The 15,632-nt window shown below is 38.7% G+C and overlaps 1 protein-coding gene and 1 long non-coding RNA gene across 20 annotated transcripts in view; one reads left to right on the forward strand and one right to left on the reverse strand.

Annotated features, from left to right (window-relative positions):
- DLG2 (discs large MAGUK scaffold protein 2) overlaps positions 1 to 15,632 on the reverse strand; it is a 2,182,864-nt gene that overhangs the window by 180,149 nt on the left and 1,987,083 nt on the right. The gene's annotated exons all lie outside the window — the stretch shown is intronic.
- The window catches only part of LOC134740269 (uncharacterized), an 88,204-nt gene continuing 72,793 nt past the window's right edge, over positions 222 to 15,632 (forward strand). The window contains exons 1-6 of the long non-coding RNA XR_010127601.1: positions 222 to 479; positions 931 to 1,015; positions 4,889 to 4,999; positions 6,100 to 6,212; positions 8,261 to 8,343; positions 10,030 to 10,120. This is a non-coding gene — a long non-coding RNA (uncharacterized LOC134740269). The remainder of the gene's footprint in view (positions 480 to 930; positions 1,016 to 4,888; positions 5,000 to 6,099; positions 6,213 to 8,260; positions 8,344 to 10,029; positions 10,121 to 15,632) is intronic.

The following is a 15,632-nucleotide window of genomic DNA, read 5'->3' on the forward strand; positions in this document are numbered from 1 at the left end:
TATTATTTTACAGATGAGGAAACAGAGGTTCAGAGAGGTTAACTAACTTCACGAAAGTCATAGAGCTACTAGGTAACAGAGTTCATTGGACATGGAACTAGGATTCAACCCTGGATCGCCGTGAAGCCATTTTGTTTCCATGACATCACGACATTGGTTATAACACCACAATTGTTTAGAATGTAAGGCTTGTTTAGAATGTAAGGCTTCCTCAATTCTCCACCCTTCCCCTCTTGACATCTTGCTCTTCTTCCCTTCATCTATTGTGTTAGTCAGGTGTGTGCTGGTCTTCCCTCTATCAAACTGTAAGCTACTTGGAGACTTGGGATGCCTCACTCATCTCTATTCCCAAACCTCAGGGTCTATCATTCTACCTTCTGTATAGACAGGACTTTCATAGTTTTGAACAAGTCAGAACCTGAAAGAATTTGCTTCCAGAATAGGACACTGACAGGAAAATTAAGCATGATCATGCCGAGGTATAAAACAATATTAAAATTGCAGCACTTTCTTCTGTCTTGCTTTGCATGAAATAGGTGTCCGGTAAATACTTTTTAAATTACAAGTTATTTTATGTTTTTTGGGGATTTTCTTCTGTAACAAGAAGCAAACCACTGAAACCCAACTCCTAAGCAAACGTTTTAGAGGAGCTTCATGAAACATTACCTCCAGCTAGTTCTTTCCCCACCTCTATGTATGATAACCCATTTTTTCCTCCACATTTTTGAGTATGTAAAGCCAGTTGTTCCTGACTAGGTGCATTTAATTTGGGGTTCTGGCATTTGTTTTCACTTGAACAAGATGGATGATAATAGTAAAAAGTGTACAAGATTTGGGTTATGGAGATGGAGTCAAAATCCTGGTTGTGCCACTAAATAGCTATACATTACTGTGAAAGTTATTAACCTCTCTGTGCTTAATTTTCTCAAGTAAAATAGGAATAAGAATTGGACCTACCTCAAGATCTGTTGAGAAGATTATGAGAGAGCTGATGGATCTAAAAGACTGGTGCTTGGTAATGACTGTCAATTCTTTCTATTACTTCTGTGTGTAATTCATCACCTATTCTTGTTCATCACTTGTGAAAATTGTAACCCCTTTCTGTACTGAGTAAAATGGAAACCTGTGTCTGCTCCTAGAGCCCCCTGTTACAGCCTCCCTCTACCTGTTATGAATTGATGTCTTCACCAGGTCAAATAGGAATGAGCCACAGATGGCCATACTTTGGGACACTTGCCTTCAGGTGGAACTTCTCATCTGCTAGGCAACCACTCAGGGTACTTCTCATAAGTCCTTGGAGTCCAGGAGAATAATGTCCAATTCCAAAGCTGCTGCTGTTTTCAGGAATATCAGTGACTTCATTCATCAGTATTGTCTCAAGGCCTTGAGCTACTGATGGACACTTGGATGGAGCAAGGTCACAGGTGTGAACACCACAAACTACACAGTGAGGGGGCTCTGCCATACACTTGTTTGCAATTTGTTAAGGGTGAGTAAGGCGACTCAGAATGCAAATCTACCATTCACACAGAAAAGGAGGCATTGCCTCCTGTGAGAAGGCTGGCATTGTTTAATGCAGTAGGATTGATCTGCATTGATTAAAACTTCCCGGCTGCTCATGTCTTCGAGACTCAGGTGGCTTACTTTGGTTCTGAGATAAGAAAACGATACACTCAGTGGGTTAGGCAATAGCATGAGGCCATGGCCTGCCCTCCCCCTTTCCCAAGTGAGATGGTGGGCAGCATGCCCCCCGATCAGTCACGACCTCATCCAGGGGTCTCATGATTGCCAGATAAGAGGAAGCCATGAATGGAGGGAGAAGGGTTAGAAACTCTATGTTATGGCTGCATAGTATTCCATGGTGTATATGTGCCACATTTTCTTAATCCAGCCTATCATTGTTGGACATTTGGGTTGGTTCCAAGTCTTTGCTATTGTGAATAATAAAAAATGATGAGTTCATGTCCTTTGTAGGGACATGGATGAAGCTGGAAACCATCATTCTCAGCAAACTATCGCAAGGACAAAAAACCAAACACCGCATGTTCTCACTCATAGGTGGGAATTGAACAATGAGAACACATGGACACAGGAAGGGGAAACATCACACACCGGGGCCTGTTGTGGGGTGCGGGGAGTGGGGAGGGAGGATAGCATTAGGAGATATACCTAATGTTAAATGACGAGTTAATGGGTGCAGCACACCAACATGGCACATGTATACATATGTAACAAACATGCACGTTATGAACATGTACCCTAAAACTTAAAGTATAATAATAAAAAAAAAGGTACTGGGAGTAAAATTAAAAAAAAAAAAAGAAACTCTTTGTTAGAAGGCCAGCTTTTAGTCTTAATCTTGTTATTTATTACTAATGGGGCCTTGGGAAGTTACTGAACCTCAGTTTGTTCATCTACAAATTGTGAGGTTCACATCACAAAGTGGTTGTGAGACTCAAAATGAGATTTGACTGAAGTGTTCTGAAAATATAAGATAGGTGTTGCTGTTATTACTTTGGTGACTCCTGTCAGGACAAAGACATATGCAGTTCTCAGTGGCACTAATGGTGACAGTGGCACCCTCTTTCTGTTTGTTCATTATAAACATGTGTGCAGCTTTAACAACAACTGGTAAGATCACTGAGCTGTTAACAGGACTCTGCACATCCAAGCAACAGAGACTACTTTCCTGCTGAGTTATCCATTTCCACACTACAGGAGAATTAGTTTGAAGAGACCACCTGCTGTACACATGCGATGCTTTAAATAGACACATCTGAACTAGAAGCTCTTGGTGTCTTATAATAAAGGAAATTTGTGCTTTAGGACAACTTCCAATACGGCTGGGGTAAATGTCAATGGTGTGTAGTCTGTTGGGGGTCACAATATTGTTTACCTGAATGTGACCCTCATTGTTACTGAGGCTCAGGAAGGGTACATGGTAACGATGAAGCAGAAATGGTTTATGTCTATTCTTAGCAGAGCATCTAATCACTGCTCCAGGAATGAGATGCTGTGAGCAATTATAAATGTTTCCATTTCTTTGGTGGAAACATCCTTCTTTCATTTATTCAGTAAATATTTCTTCAGGGTTTATTACATGTCTTGCACAATTCTAATTGCTAGGGATACTGAATCCACTGAAAAGATTTTTTTCCTCAAGAGGCTCACAGGATAGTGCATAGTTGCTTGTAATTTTCTAGTTTCTTCTTGAGAATACAAAAAGAGCATTTGGTATTTAAATATTTGCTCCATTTGAGGAGTATCATGTTCTTTTTAGATGGTAACAGGATATCAAGAAACCCTTCTATCATGGAAATACGCTAATACAGTCAGTTCCATGTTAAAATGGACAAATTGGGGCAGGTTAAATCTTTGTGAACTATCTGGTTACTTATAGAGTGAGAAGAGCAACTTGGTGTTCAAAGCAGTACCTTGGAATCAGAGTTTCTGGATTTGAGTCCTGGCTCTGAGAGATGTTAAGAAAATACCATACCCACTCAGAGATGCTGTTTTCTTATTTGTAAAATGTAGAAATCATCCCTACCCCTATACATTGTTGTTCTGAATATCCAAGAGAGTGTAATTTATTTCCATCCTTTTAAGCAGTATCGATTTTAAAAAGCACCATCAATGAATAAAAGCATCTTTTTTTTGGAGAGGGTGGACAAAAGACTCTTCTGATTTCACAAGCTGAAATGTATTTTGTGGAGAGGGGAAGATGTAAGTCTTATAATCAATGAAATATGATAACTCAGAATGTTTAGAACTAGAAAATCCCAAACAAATATACTACTGCTCTCTTTCCATTGGACTCTTAACCAAATAGTCACACCTAAGAGGATTTGCCATAGCACACTATTTATACGTCAATTTCAAGAAGCAATGCTTTGTCAACATTCTTTCATATGATGATACAAAAATAATTTTAATTATTTGGAGCCAGAAAATATTAGATGGTTGCCATTTCATCACCTCTTCTTTTTCTAGTTTTCCTGGAATTTCAGAGCCAGATATGCACAGAAGGGGCCCAGTCACATTACTTTAGGCTTTAGAGATACACTTAGAGCTTTTCTCACCCTGGCTGCTTTTCAAGTCATCCTGTCTGGAAGGGTGCCATTAGGAACTATTTGAGGAGCGTGGCTCCCCTCCCAGATATGCATTGGAATGCCCACCTCCGTCAAGAGCACTGAGCTCTGGTGACTGGAACAATTTGGGGTGGATCTCTCCAGGCTACTGCCTAAGGATTTTACTAGCTTTTACTTCAACCCCTGACTTAGTTCATCTCTCAAGTTGCCAACCTGCCTCTGTGTTGAAGTGGTGACATGGAATTTTCCATTGCTAAAGATTTACAGATGTTTGGCTTACAAATCCGAGAGAGAGAGAGAGAGAGAGAGAGAGTGTGTATGTGTGTGTGAGAGAGAATGAGAGAGAGAGAGAGAGAGATACAGAGATGGAGACAGACAAATAGATTATGAACTAAATTCATCAGAATCCAACTTAACCAGAAATTCTAGACAATAGCAAGAATCTACCTTTTCTGCACTCCACAAAGGAAGAGGACGTATGCACCTATCTCTTGTACTTCTTTGCTATTGACCATTAATAACTCAGTTATGGATACCATGAGGGCATGGATGTTATCATGTTTTTTTCTGTATCCCTAACACTTGGCATAGAGTGTGGCACACAGTTATCAGCTAATAAATACTAATGTAAGTGCTTGCTGAATTGGATGAGTTAAATGAAGAGTTCTGATAAACAGAAATGATCCTTTAGCTTACCAGATCTAATACTAAATAGATCAGCCTTTTAGAATAATTTTTAATAACACACTGAATTAAAGTATGTCTTTCTCCATTCCTCCTCATCCCTTCTCTGTTTTCAGATAGAATTGGGATCATTTGTTTTGACTAGAACAATCTCTTGCAGCTTGGATGGAGAAACTTTACAGAGGTTTCAGCCAAACACTCAGGAATTCTTTAATGTGTGAAATAAAGTAAGTTTTATAGGCAAATAACAATCTGAATCTCTAACTAGCTATTTCATATAATATGCATATAACTCTGAAAATTACACACATCAAATTTCAATTTGGCTTCATGCATGCTCTGTTTTATAGATTCATAAAGGCAGATTTTCTCTGATTATCAGGCTTATTGCAAAATGGAGTCAACACAGAAACTTCCTGAAGTTGGCAAAGCTTGTTTTCTTTGGGTGACAGGAGTAACTGATGTATTATTATTTTTTAAGGCTCTGAGATAAATCTGATTCATGTTTGAATCATAAGTTTATTATTGATTTTTAGTGTGGATTTTGCATAAGATACTCTATTTAGAGAATACTCAGTTTTCTCATATGCACAACAGAAAAAAAGTAGTTACCTGATCAAATTTTTTGAAAGGTAAATGAAACAGCAGTTGTAAATGGCATAGTCCATTGTTAGGAACAAACTAGTTGCTCAATAAATGAATTAAAAAAACGATGACGCTCTCTTGAAGCTTTATATTCCCTGTCTATAAAATGGAGACATCACTCATTTCCTGCTTACATTACAAGATTGCTGTGAAGATCAAATGAAGAAACAGATAAAAATGTTTGGTAAACTGAATTGTACAGTATAAATAGAAAGTGGTGACAAAAGTAATTCATACCAATGCAGTTTTTTAAAAATATCCCAACCTGCCTACACGACTACTTCCTCTCTCTGAGATTTATCTCAAAAGTGGAATTAGATTCCTGTCTTAGCCGTAAAAATAAAGCCACAAAGGGCATCATGCATGAGAGAGTAAATGTGAAACTCTGTGGGGGAAAATGGAAACTTCAGATATTATTAGGGCCTAGCTGCCAATGGTGATTCTCTCAAGATTTTATTGGCAGGTTGAGTGAAAGTGCCAGAGTGTGGATGCACAAGCTGTAGTTTAATTGGTGTGATTTATAGCTAATGGTGCATCAGAAGAAGGAACTAGGAACTGTGCCTTCTAATTTAAGGCATAGTACCTAAGACTGCATCCACTAGATAAGAAAACCTTCCTTGGCAAACTCAAATATTAAATCTTTGCTGAATTTGTCTTGTTCTTCTGTATAAAAATCGTGGAGCCAGGAGCTAAAATAATATCTAAGTTTCCTCTTTGCCTGACGCCATCCATGCAAAATGTGACTTGCTTCTTCAGCAGCAGCATGAAAACAAACTAATACACCACTATTCCTAGGTAAGTAGAGCCACAATGGGAAGACCACTAAGGGAATATGGAGGCTCACGGAGGCTAGTCAGTTTATCCAAGGCCACACAGCAGAGCTGGGACTCAAACTCAAGTCTTCTAGTAGTAGTTTCATTCAGGTTTTTTTTTTTTTTTTTTTTTTTTCTGCATTGATTCTAGACTTTCTTCTACAAGTGACTACTTTTCTGTTTTGTTCCTGACATGAACAGGTCCATGGCTGTCTCAGACTTGTTTGGTTACCCTAAGTAACCATTTAGCAGCCAATTTCTGATATGACTATAGATACATGTCTATAAGTTAATTCTATAGGTGATTTGGCATGATCAAAATGAAAAGGCTTTGTTTGAGTTCCCCAGTATACTCCTCAAATGAAAGCTTCTCAAAATATCATTTTGAGATACAACAGGTCTTTCCTTCAAATACAACAGATATTTTTCTTTTGCAGCACTCAGCATACATACAACTATTTATCTGTAAGTACGTGCTTAGAATCTGTGAAGCACATTGCAGGTACCTGACATACGTCTAACTGATGGAGTGAGGCTGCTAATGTGGCCATCTCTCCCTCTTCCTGATAAGAAAGTGAACCAGCCATTTCAAAATGTGGAGAATTCGATAAATATGTTCTACTCCTCTACAGCTCTCCCACTAAAATAATTTTCAATTTTCAATTGAGGTGAAAGGAAGAATCAGCAGAGAGACGGACTGAGAGAATTGTTTATACTCATAACTTCGTTCTCAACATAATTATCTATTTCTGAATCCTAAAAATCACCTAGCTAGATTCTCCCTCAATCTGAAGATTACCTTTTACTCCTTGAGATGCTGAATGTGTTCCTATTGATCATATTAATATTGCAAGTATTTTGTGTTATGCAGCCAGAAAAATCACATAATGGGAACTTACCCACAGCCCCCAAACTCATAAACAGGAGCTGAATAGAAATTCCTCAGTGCAATTTATGGTAACAATTTCATGCTCAGTTTAGTTACTTCAATGACTCAGAAAAGAAATTTCTTTTGCTTATTTCAGTAATTTTTTTCTAAAAAATTGTTCCCCTAATTTTTGGCAAAGGATCTATGAGAAAGTGAAGAACTTCCTGGTTGTACATGGATTTGGAATTGTCACGTAAGTGAGGCCGAAATATAACCCTATACCATTCACTGCACAGTACCATTTGCTATAAATTTGACCTCTAAAACAAAGATATTACAAAATCATTGAGTGTTTTTTTAAGGGATATATGATATTTGTCACTTAGTCCCCAGTATTATGATGGAAAGCCTGGATAGTGGATAGAAAACCTGGAGGTCATTTAGGCATCTCTTTCACCGGTTGGGTGAGAAATGGTGAAGAAGATGGGAATGGAGAAGGGACATACATTTGGTAAGTGTAAATAAGAGTCTTTGCTGATTAATTCAGTGTGGCCCATGAGAAAGAGTGGAAGTGTCCAAGGTTCCCTCAGGTTTACAGCTTGGGCAACTGATTGAGAACAGAAAGGAGCTGCCATTGAGAGGAAGAAAAGAAAATGACACTGAGTCCATGTTGGGACACATTGGGTTTAAAGGGATATCATTATGACCTAGGCTCTCTGAATTCCAGTGACTGGGAATATGGGAAGATACATCTTTAACAATTGAAGCAATTTATACACTTTAACAATTGAAGCAATTTATACACCAGAGCCTAAGGAATATTTATAGATGAGGGCTGTGCTGCAATGACAGATAGGGTTGTGTGAAACATACACTAATCTGACCATTCTATCCTCCAGACTCAGGGAAGGAAATAATAAAAGTAGGTAACCATTAAAAATAGACTTTTATGCATAAATAAATAAAAATCGGCTAGGAGACAATTCATCCCCGTATAACTAAAACAGGCAAATATATCTTTCCTCTGATTAATAATTTAAGAAAAAATCCCAAGCATGCTGCCTATGGAGGTGTAGGAGTAGCTCCTATAATTAGACTGCAATTTGAACCATGAGGGTGAGGATCAGAAAGCTGACTCAGAGCCTGGTGTCAATTATTTGCAGTTTGTACAACGAAAGGCTAAAAATTTGGGAGATGCAGGATGACTGAAGCCCGATTCTGGGGGTTGTTATAGCACAGTTATAGGGTAAGTTTTTTCCATTGTTATTTGCTGGAAAATTTATTCTCCATCTCCTTTAGTCTGTGCCTGAATTTTGTGGGACTTGCTTGAGAATGGTATTCATGCTTTAAATCCAAGAGCCAGGAATCATCGCATTTCAACAATTTTCCTATTTATTTTAACCAAAACAGAGCTGGTTTCTATAAATCAATTTTAAAAATTATCCTCTTTGATACAATCTACTTATGTTTGATCGATTTTAGAATAAACTAACAGATACAAAGAGCTTATTAAGCTAGCTCGGTTCAGTGGAGAACTATAGCAGAAACAGCAGGTTTCTATCTGGCACATTTTGGATTTATCTGGATGCAAGAGGATGTGAAAAGAACACCTTTCAGACAAAAGCCAGTCTTGAGTAGGAATTTAATATTCCTTGCCCAAACAGCTTAGTTTGTTTCCCATTTTGTGTCATTATCTGAATCCTTTTTTATCTCCTATATAGAACAAATTCTCTCCCTCTATTCAATAGCATTTCAGATATGAAACAGAGTGAGAGAGAGAGAGAGGAAGGAAGGAAGGGAGGGAGGGAAAGAGAGAGGGAAAGAGAGAGGGAAAGAAGGAAGGAAAAGCTCGAATTTCTTCTGTTCTTTTGGTAACACACCTTCTCCCCTTCACATCCTCCAGCTGCTCCCCTTAGGGCTTTTTGTAGACACTTTTGCTGGTCTCTCCTCTTCTCTCACACACTGCTCACCACTGTACTTTATTTTGTACCATCTGTCTCCATCCTTTCCCAACTCCTGAGCACTCAGCCTCCTCTGGATCTTTTCTGGTTCCTTCACTCCTAGAACTGTGTCTGGTTGGCTCATGAAGGCAAATGACAAATGTTTGCCATATGCACATGTATGTGCATGAATGAATACATCCAGGTTCTGATTTCCTCGGGGCAACCTCTACTTTCTCAATGCCCCTCTTAAGATGGGGGTGGGGGAGGGTCCTCCTAGAACTGAACATGATATTCCAGGTGTGATCTAATACATTTAAATGTCCAAAAGCTCTTTCTTCCCTAAATGTTCCTTTTTAAAAGCTACTGTTCTCAATTAATGGGTGTCTCATCTTCTTAAGTATATTAATTAGAGGTATTTTGATGTTTCCCTCCATTCTCTGGATTACCTCTTGATTCTCTGGATTCTTTGTGATTCTGTTTTGTTTTAAGGATGTCCTCAGGTGTCTGGTGATCCTTGCTTATAAGTCCAAATTAATGATGAGGCACTAAAATGCTGACTGGAAGCTCTCTGTGCAGGCAAGTATTGTTGAATAGTGGTAAACAAGAGACATGTTCATTTTGGAGACACTCAAATATCAGGACCTATAAATCTCTATGCCAAGTCAATTTCCCCAGAGTCTCTTAATATCATTTCTTTCAGGTTAAAAGCCTGGTTACCAGGTTCTGGGAGTGAAGGGAGGAGTGGGGCTTAGACAAGGGTGGGGGCGGGGGTATGTCTCATAATTCACTAAATACCTTCTTTTATATCTGTGTTCTCTGTGCAGCATTTTACCCCCACCATCATCCATGTCTGATGCCTCAGGTTCAATCTGGTTCAGTCTTTCCAAAGAGGAAACATTGGTTGGGTGGGAATGATTGGCAGGTTGAAGAGAGAATTTGAAGCTGTAGCTGCTCCTTTTAAAACTTCTAAATAATCTTTGTGTTTTCAGGCCTTCCTCACACCCATGCCTTCAGATACCCAAGGCCTTTAATACCCGAGTCCTTCCAGGATTCTGCACATCTCATTAGCTTCATATTCCTGTAAATACTTGGGTTTCTGCTTTCTCAGCTCTGATTTGTCATTTTCCAATCAATCATCAGCATTCCAGCTTCCAAAGTTTTGCTCATATATCTTACATGTGTTGTCTTGACTGACTTCTTTTTGGACCTTAGATTTTTTACCTATTTAAATTCCTGAATTGTTACTTTAGTGGAGTTTTGGAAGGGAACAAAAATATAGGCAGGTGTTTAAATTATCACATTTAACAAGGAACTCAAAATTTATATTTAATTCTATTTAATTTAATCTGGCTGCTTTCTTGTCATCAGTCTATTTGAAAAGTTCATATGGATCCAGCTCTGTCATCATCACATTTTCTATATCCCCAAACCTTGTGACATCTGCAAAAAAGTACAGAAGACCTCAAGAGAAGATAAGCTAGAATTTATTTATTTTTATACCTTTTATTCAGTTTTTATTAAAGCTTTCCTACCTTTCCAGATTGACACAGAATTATTCCATGAATCTGTCTATTAATCCATTTACAACAAGTGCTGGGGATAGAAATTAAGATTTAAACATATAATTCCTGCCATCAAAGGACTCTCTGTTGATTAGGGGACACAGGCAAGAAAACAGACAGCAAGTTTGTTAAGGCATGAACAAAGACCTGTGTTGGTACACACAGTACAGAGAGGAAGTACAAAGAGGATGGTACTTAAGAAGAGTTAAACCTAGACCTAATCTTAGAGGATGAGGAAGCATTGGGTAGACTAGAAGACTAGGTGTAGGAGTGAAGGAAGGCGTATCAGAGAAAATGGAGCAGCTACATAGAGGCAAGGACTATGCCTCTTCTGCCTCTGAAGAGGAGACATTTCTTTCAATCAATAGAAAATACAGGACAAAGGGGACTAAGTCATATTTTGATGGGATAACTTGATGTTAGTGTCCTTCTATGAGAAAATGGGAAGCAGCCCCTTATAATAAAATCTCTGGCTTTTGAATTACCAAGTAAAACTGAGGTGTCAGCAACCCTTGGCTGAATATGGAACTTGCTAATAGAACCCCTACATTCATGGGAAGGGATAAAAGCGCTTTAAAAAGTACAAAAGCATTGTGTGAGTATATGGGATTAATATTACTACTACAATATTGCCTACCACCACCATCCCCAGCCCTGAGGAGTCTTCTTAAACTTACAAAATGAAGCTGCTTCTCTGTGGATGTAGACATTTCCTGGTTTCAACACTGCACCATAGCTATGAATTATGTCAACATTGGGAAGAGGCAGTGTGGAAGGTGCACAGGAGCTCTCTGTACATTTCTTTGAAACTTCATTTATACCTTTTAAAAGTTAAAAAGAAGCAGCAGCGGCAGCTTCTCAAGGCCAGAGATGGGGAGCTCTATTTCATTTGCATTTCTACTCAGGGCTATAATGAATTGAACTCAATGTGTTGCTAAAGATTATTATGAAATTAAAATCCAATTAGGATGGTCTCGTGGGTCTGGTAAAAGCTTGGATTAGAGACCAGGCACAACACGGGGTTGGGGGAGAAGGACTGCTCAATGGAAGTAGGGCTGAGTGGGGAGTTTAAAGCACTGGCCTCTAAGTATAGGAACCACAGTACAAATTTTAAAATATACTCAGGATAGTTAGTATTTGATCAAAATCCACTGTGAAGCGAGGAATTTTTCCTGCTGGGCATTCTATTTTCCAGTTCTGTGATCAAGCCCAGTGACTGGTAAATACAATATGCCCCACTAGCCCCCAGCTTCTCCCAGCTCCTCCCAGCTCCTATTCCCTCCTGGTGCTGAAAGGGAGAAAGACTAAGAAATTCCAAGGCCTGGTCAGGAAAGTGATCTTGAAATCATACACAATGAATAGTGCCGTCACTAATGACTCAGGTTGTAAAGAACCAGTGAAGTGAGGAAATTCTTTCTATGCAAAGAATGCCTAGATATTTAGGCAAAATTGAAGAGGATGAGGCAGGAATAACCAGGACAAACTTAGTAAGAACTTCAACCCTGGTTTTCCCAAGATTCAGTTTATGTAATGATCATTTTCTCTCATATCTAATTCCCTTACTTCTCCTGCTCTGTTTTATATCTTAAGTGCTGACTTCATGCAAATTACATGGAATTTGCATGTAATTTGGAATTTGCTCCCTGGGAAAATCACTTCTGACTAGGTTCAGCCAATGGGAGGAACTAACAGCAGATTGGAGGGTAGGAGGAAGGGAGGCATAAGGGAATTTCTTTCCCCTCTCTGTTTCAGGTGGCATTTCAAGAATGTCTGTTTTTCCTCCATGATTTCTATAGATTTTCCTTAATTTTCAAGTCTCCATTAGCATAGGTATGAAGGTTTCTCAATGTGCTCTTGCTTTGGCTTCCTTTAGTCAGAATAGAAAGAGAAAGTTTTTTAAACTTTATTCAAACATATCAGGGGTTTGCTAGAGAATACATTATTTGCCCCTAGTTATCTTGATGTTATAAAAGGAGGCAGACCTGGACAAGTGTAAATTAGCACAGACATTCTAACAATCACCAGACAAATGCAACCAATAAGTAGTGCCAATGCAAGAAGTTTTGACCATAATGCCCGTGTGCAGTAGGCTGAATGATGGCCCCCAAGTATATCTATATCCTAATCCTGAGAACTTGTGAATGTTACTTGCTATGCTGAAAGGGACTTTGAAGGTGTGATTAAGGGTTTTGAGATGGGGAGATTTTCCTGGATTATATGAGTGTGTCCTAAATATAATCACATAGGTCCATGTAAGAGGTAGGCAAGGTCAAAGGAGGAAATAGAAGGTGAGATAATGAAAACAAGAGGTTGGAGGGCTGTGAGGAAGGAGGTCACAAGCCAAGAAGTATAGGTGGCCTCCAGAAGCTAAAAAATGCAAAGAAATGGATTTCTTATAGAGTCTTCACGGGGGACTAGCCTTGCTCACACCTCGACTTTAGCCTAGTGAAACTGATTTCAGACTTCTGGCCTCCAAAACTGTAAGAGAATAGAACTGTGGTGTAATAAGCCACTAAATTTGTAGTAATTTGTTACAGCAGCAATAGGAAACTAATACAATGTTCCCAGATATGAAAAAAATTTCTTTTTCTTTAAACATGCCACCTGAATGTGAACATATTCCTCTTGCTTTAAAAATTCCACATCTAGGCTGTTAGCAAAATTCATACACAAATTCTAGCTTACTATAAAATAATCATTTAAGGAAGTGTATAAAATTTCTTTGCCTCAGATATCATAGTGCCTCAGATCCACTTTCAAGACTGAAAGGCTTTCTACTCCAGATGCCCTTGGCTGAAGACAGCTTCTATTTAAACAGGGAAATGGCCTGTCTGCAACATGTAGCCTTTATTCTTATCTGCATGGCATACTCCTCTTTCTTTAAAATTTCATAGTAAGTCTTTTATGATTTTGCTCTTTTAAATGAAATTAATCATGCCCCTCTTTATCTTACTTTATACCTCACATATATATTCATTTTTGCATTTATGACAATTATATCTTTTATGTTTATTATACCTGTTTCCCTTGCCAGCCTAAAACTCTATGGAGGAAGACATTATGTCTTATTTAACTGTGTATACTCAGCTCTTAGTACAAGTAAGTAGCTAGTACATAATAGGTACTCAATAAATATCAATTGAATTGAATAAGAAAACTGAGTTTAGGTAAAAAAAAAAAAAAAAATCTCAGATGGAATGTCAGAGAGTAAGTACATACTTACTGCTGGGGTGACCAGGGGCAAATTACTTAACCTTTCTGAGTTGGAAATAATGCCAACTACAATTACAAGACCATTGTGAAGATAAATAAGATGACACATGTAAAGAAGCTGTACAAAGTAGGGGTCTAGCCTGGGTGACAGAGCGAGACTGTCCATTCTCCTCATAATAAATGCCCATTCTCTTCATAATAAATTGAAAATTAGTTTGCAACAAACTTATTCCTGCCCTTTTTTGTATTCAGGGTTTGGCAAGACCTTCTGAGCTAATTTGGGACAACTTAGTGTTTAGAATAACTCTTTCATAGATTTGCTGTATTATCAGTGTCTGATGATGTTGACAATGATGAAGAAGAAGGAAGAAGAGGAGTTGGAGGAGGAGGAAGAAAACATCCAGAGCATTCAATTTATTCTAGTTAAATTACTAACCAGAAAGAGAATGCCCCAGGAAGTCTACTTTATAATGCTGTTTGGTTCTAAGTAAAGAGCATCTAATAGGGAGACATGTAAGTCCTGTTTCCAAAACACACTTAGAGGATTAGAGCATGTAAGAGATTTGCTCCCCACCTGGCTCAGAGCTACGAAGGTCACATTGGCTGTCAAAGGACATGTCTTCTGGCTAGAAGAAGCCCTGGTGAAATCTTATGTGATATCAGCACCTTTGCAGAAAGTAAGAAACAAATCACCTGAAATCTACACATTTAAATTCAGCCTGTGTTGGTCTAATCAAATTTGGCCCTGTTAGAGAATTGAATTCACAACAGAAAAGAGAAAAAATTATGCTCTTTTCTCAGTATAAATTAAAATGTAGAATCATCATTGTTTGCCCCTAAATGCTAAAAGCTTTCGTAAGTGATGTTATTTTGTGTTTTTTTGGTGTGGAATCTTTGCAGCGCAACTGGACCCCAGCTTGGAGCCACAAAGCAGTGACTGTAGATCATGCAGGAGGGTATCTATCTGGCAATAGCCTGCACCTGTTTTGTTTTTTCTCTGCTTGCTCTTGAAAAGGGGGAGAGGAACAACCTTTGAAAGCCAATTATTCACTTTGAGAGATGATTAAGATGAATAGTGCTCATGTGTATATTTGAAGTGCAGAGGTGTGGTTTGTTTTTGTGTTTTTGGGATGGAGTCTTGCTCTGTCGCCCAGGCTGGAGTGCAGTGGTGCAATCTTGGCTCACTGCAACCTCTGCCTCCTGGGTTCAAGCGATTCTCCTACCAAAGCCTCCCAAGTAGCTGGAATTACAGGCGTGCACCACCACGCCTGGCTAATTTTTGTTATTTTTAGTAGAGACGGGGTTTCACCATGTTGGTCAGGCTGGTCTCAAACTCCTGACTTCAAGTGATCTGCCTGCCTTGGCCTCCCACAGTGCTGGGATTACAGGTATGAGCCACTGCGCGTGGCCTAGATGTGTGTTTTTTAAGTGTGTTGTCTTAATATCATTGTGGTATGATTCACAATTAATGACACCTGAGGGTAGCCCTTCTGAGTATAGTGTCATATCGTAAGTGTGGTTGTCACTTCCTCCCCAGGCTGATCTCCCTTTGATAAGACTAATAAGTTATATTTTGGGTTTCCTTATTCAGACCCTTTTTGTTGAGTTTCATATCCCACCAAGTTGTACATTACTAGCTCACACCTTCTAGGTTTTATATATGTTCTCTTTTAATTCTTTCAAAAGCTCTGTGTGGAAGATAGTCTTATTCCACTGTACATATGTGAAAACTAAGTCTCACACTAATTGTGAAATATGCCCAGTCACACAGCTAGAAAATGTTGGTGGCAGAAGTGGAACCCCGATCTAATAACTTC

Source organism: Pongo pygmaeus, chromosome 9, assembly GCF_028885625.2.
Source record: "Pongo pygmaeus isolate AG05252 chromosome 9, NHGRI_mPonPyg2-v2.0_pri, whole genome shotgun sequence".
Classification (NCBI taxonomy): domain Eukaryota; kingdom Metazoa; phylum Chordata; class Mammalia; order Primates; family Hominidae; genus Pongo; species Pongo pygmaeus.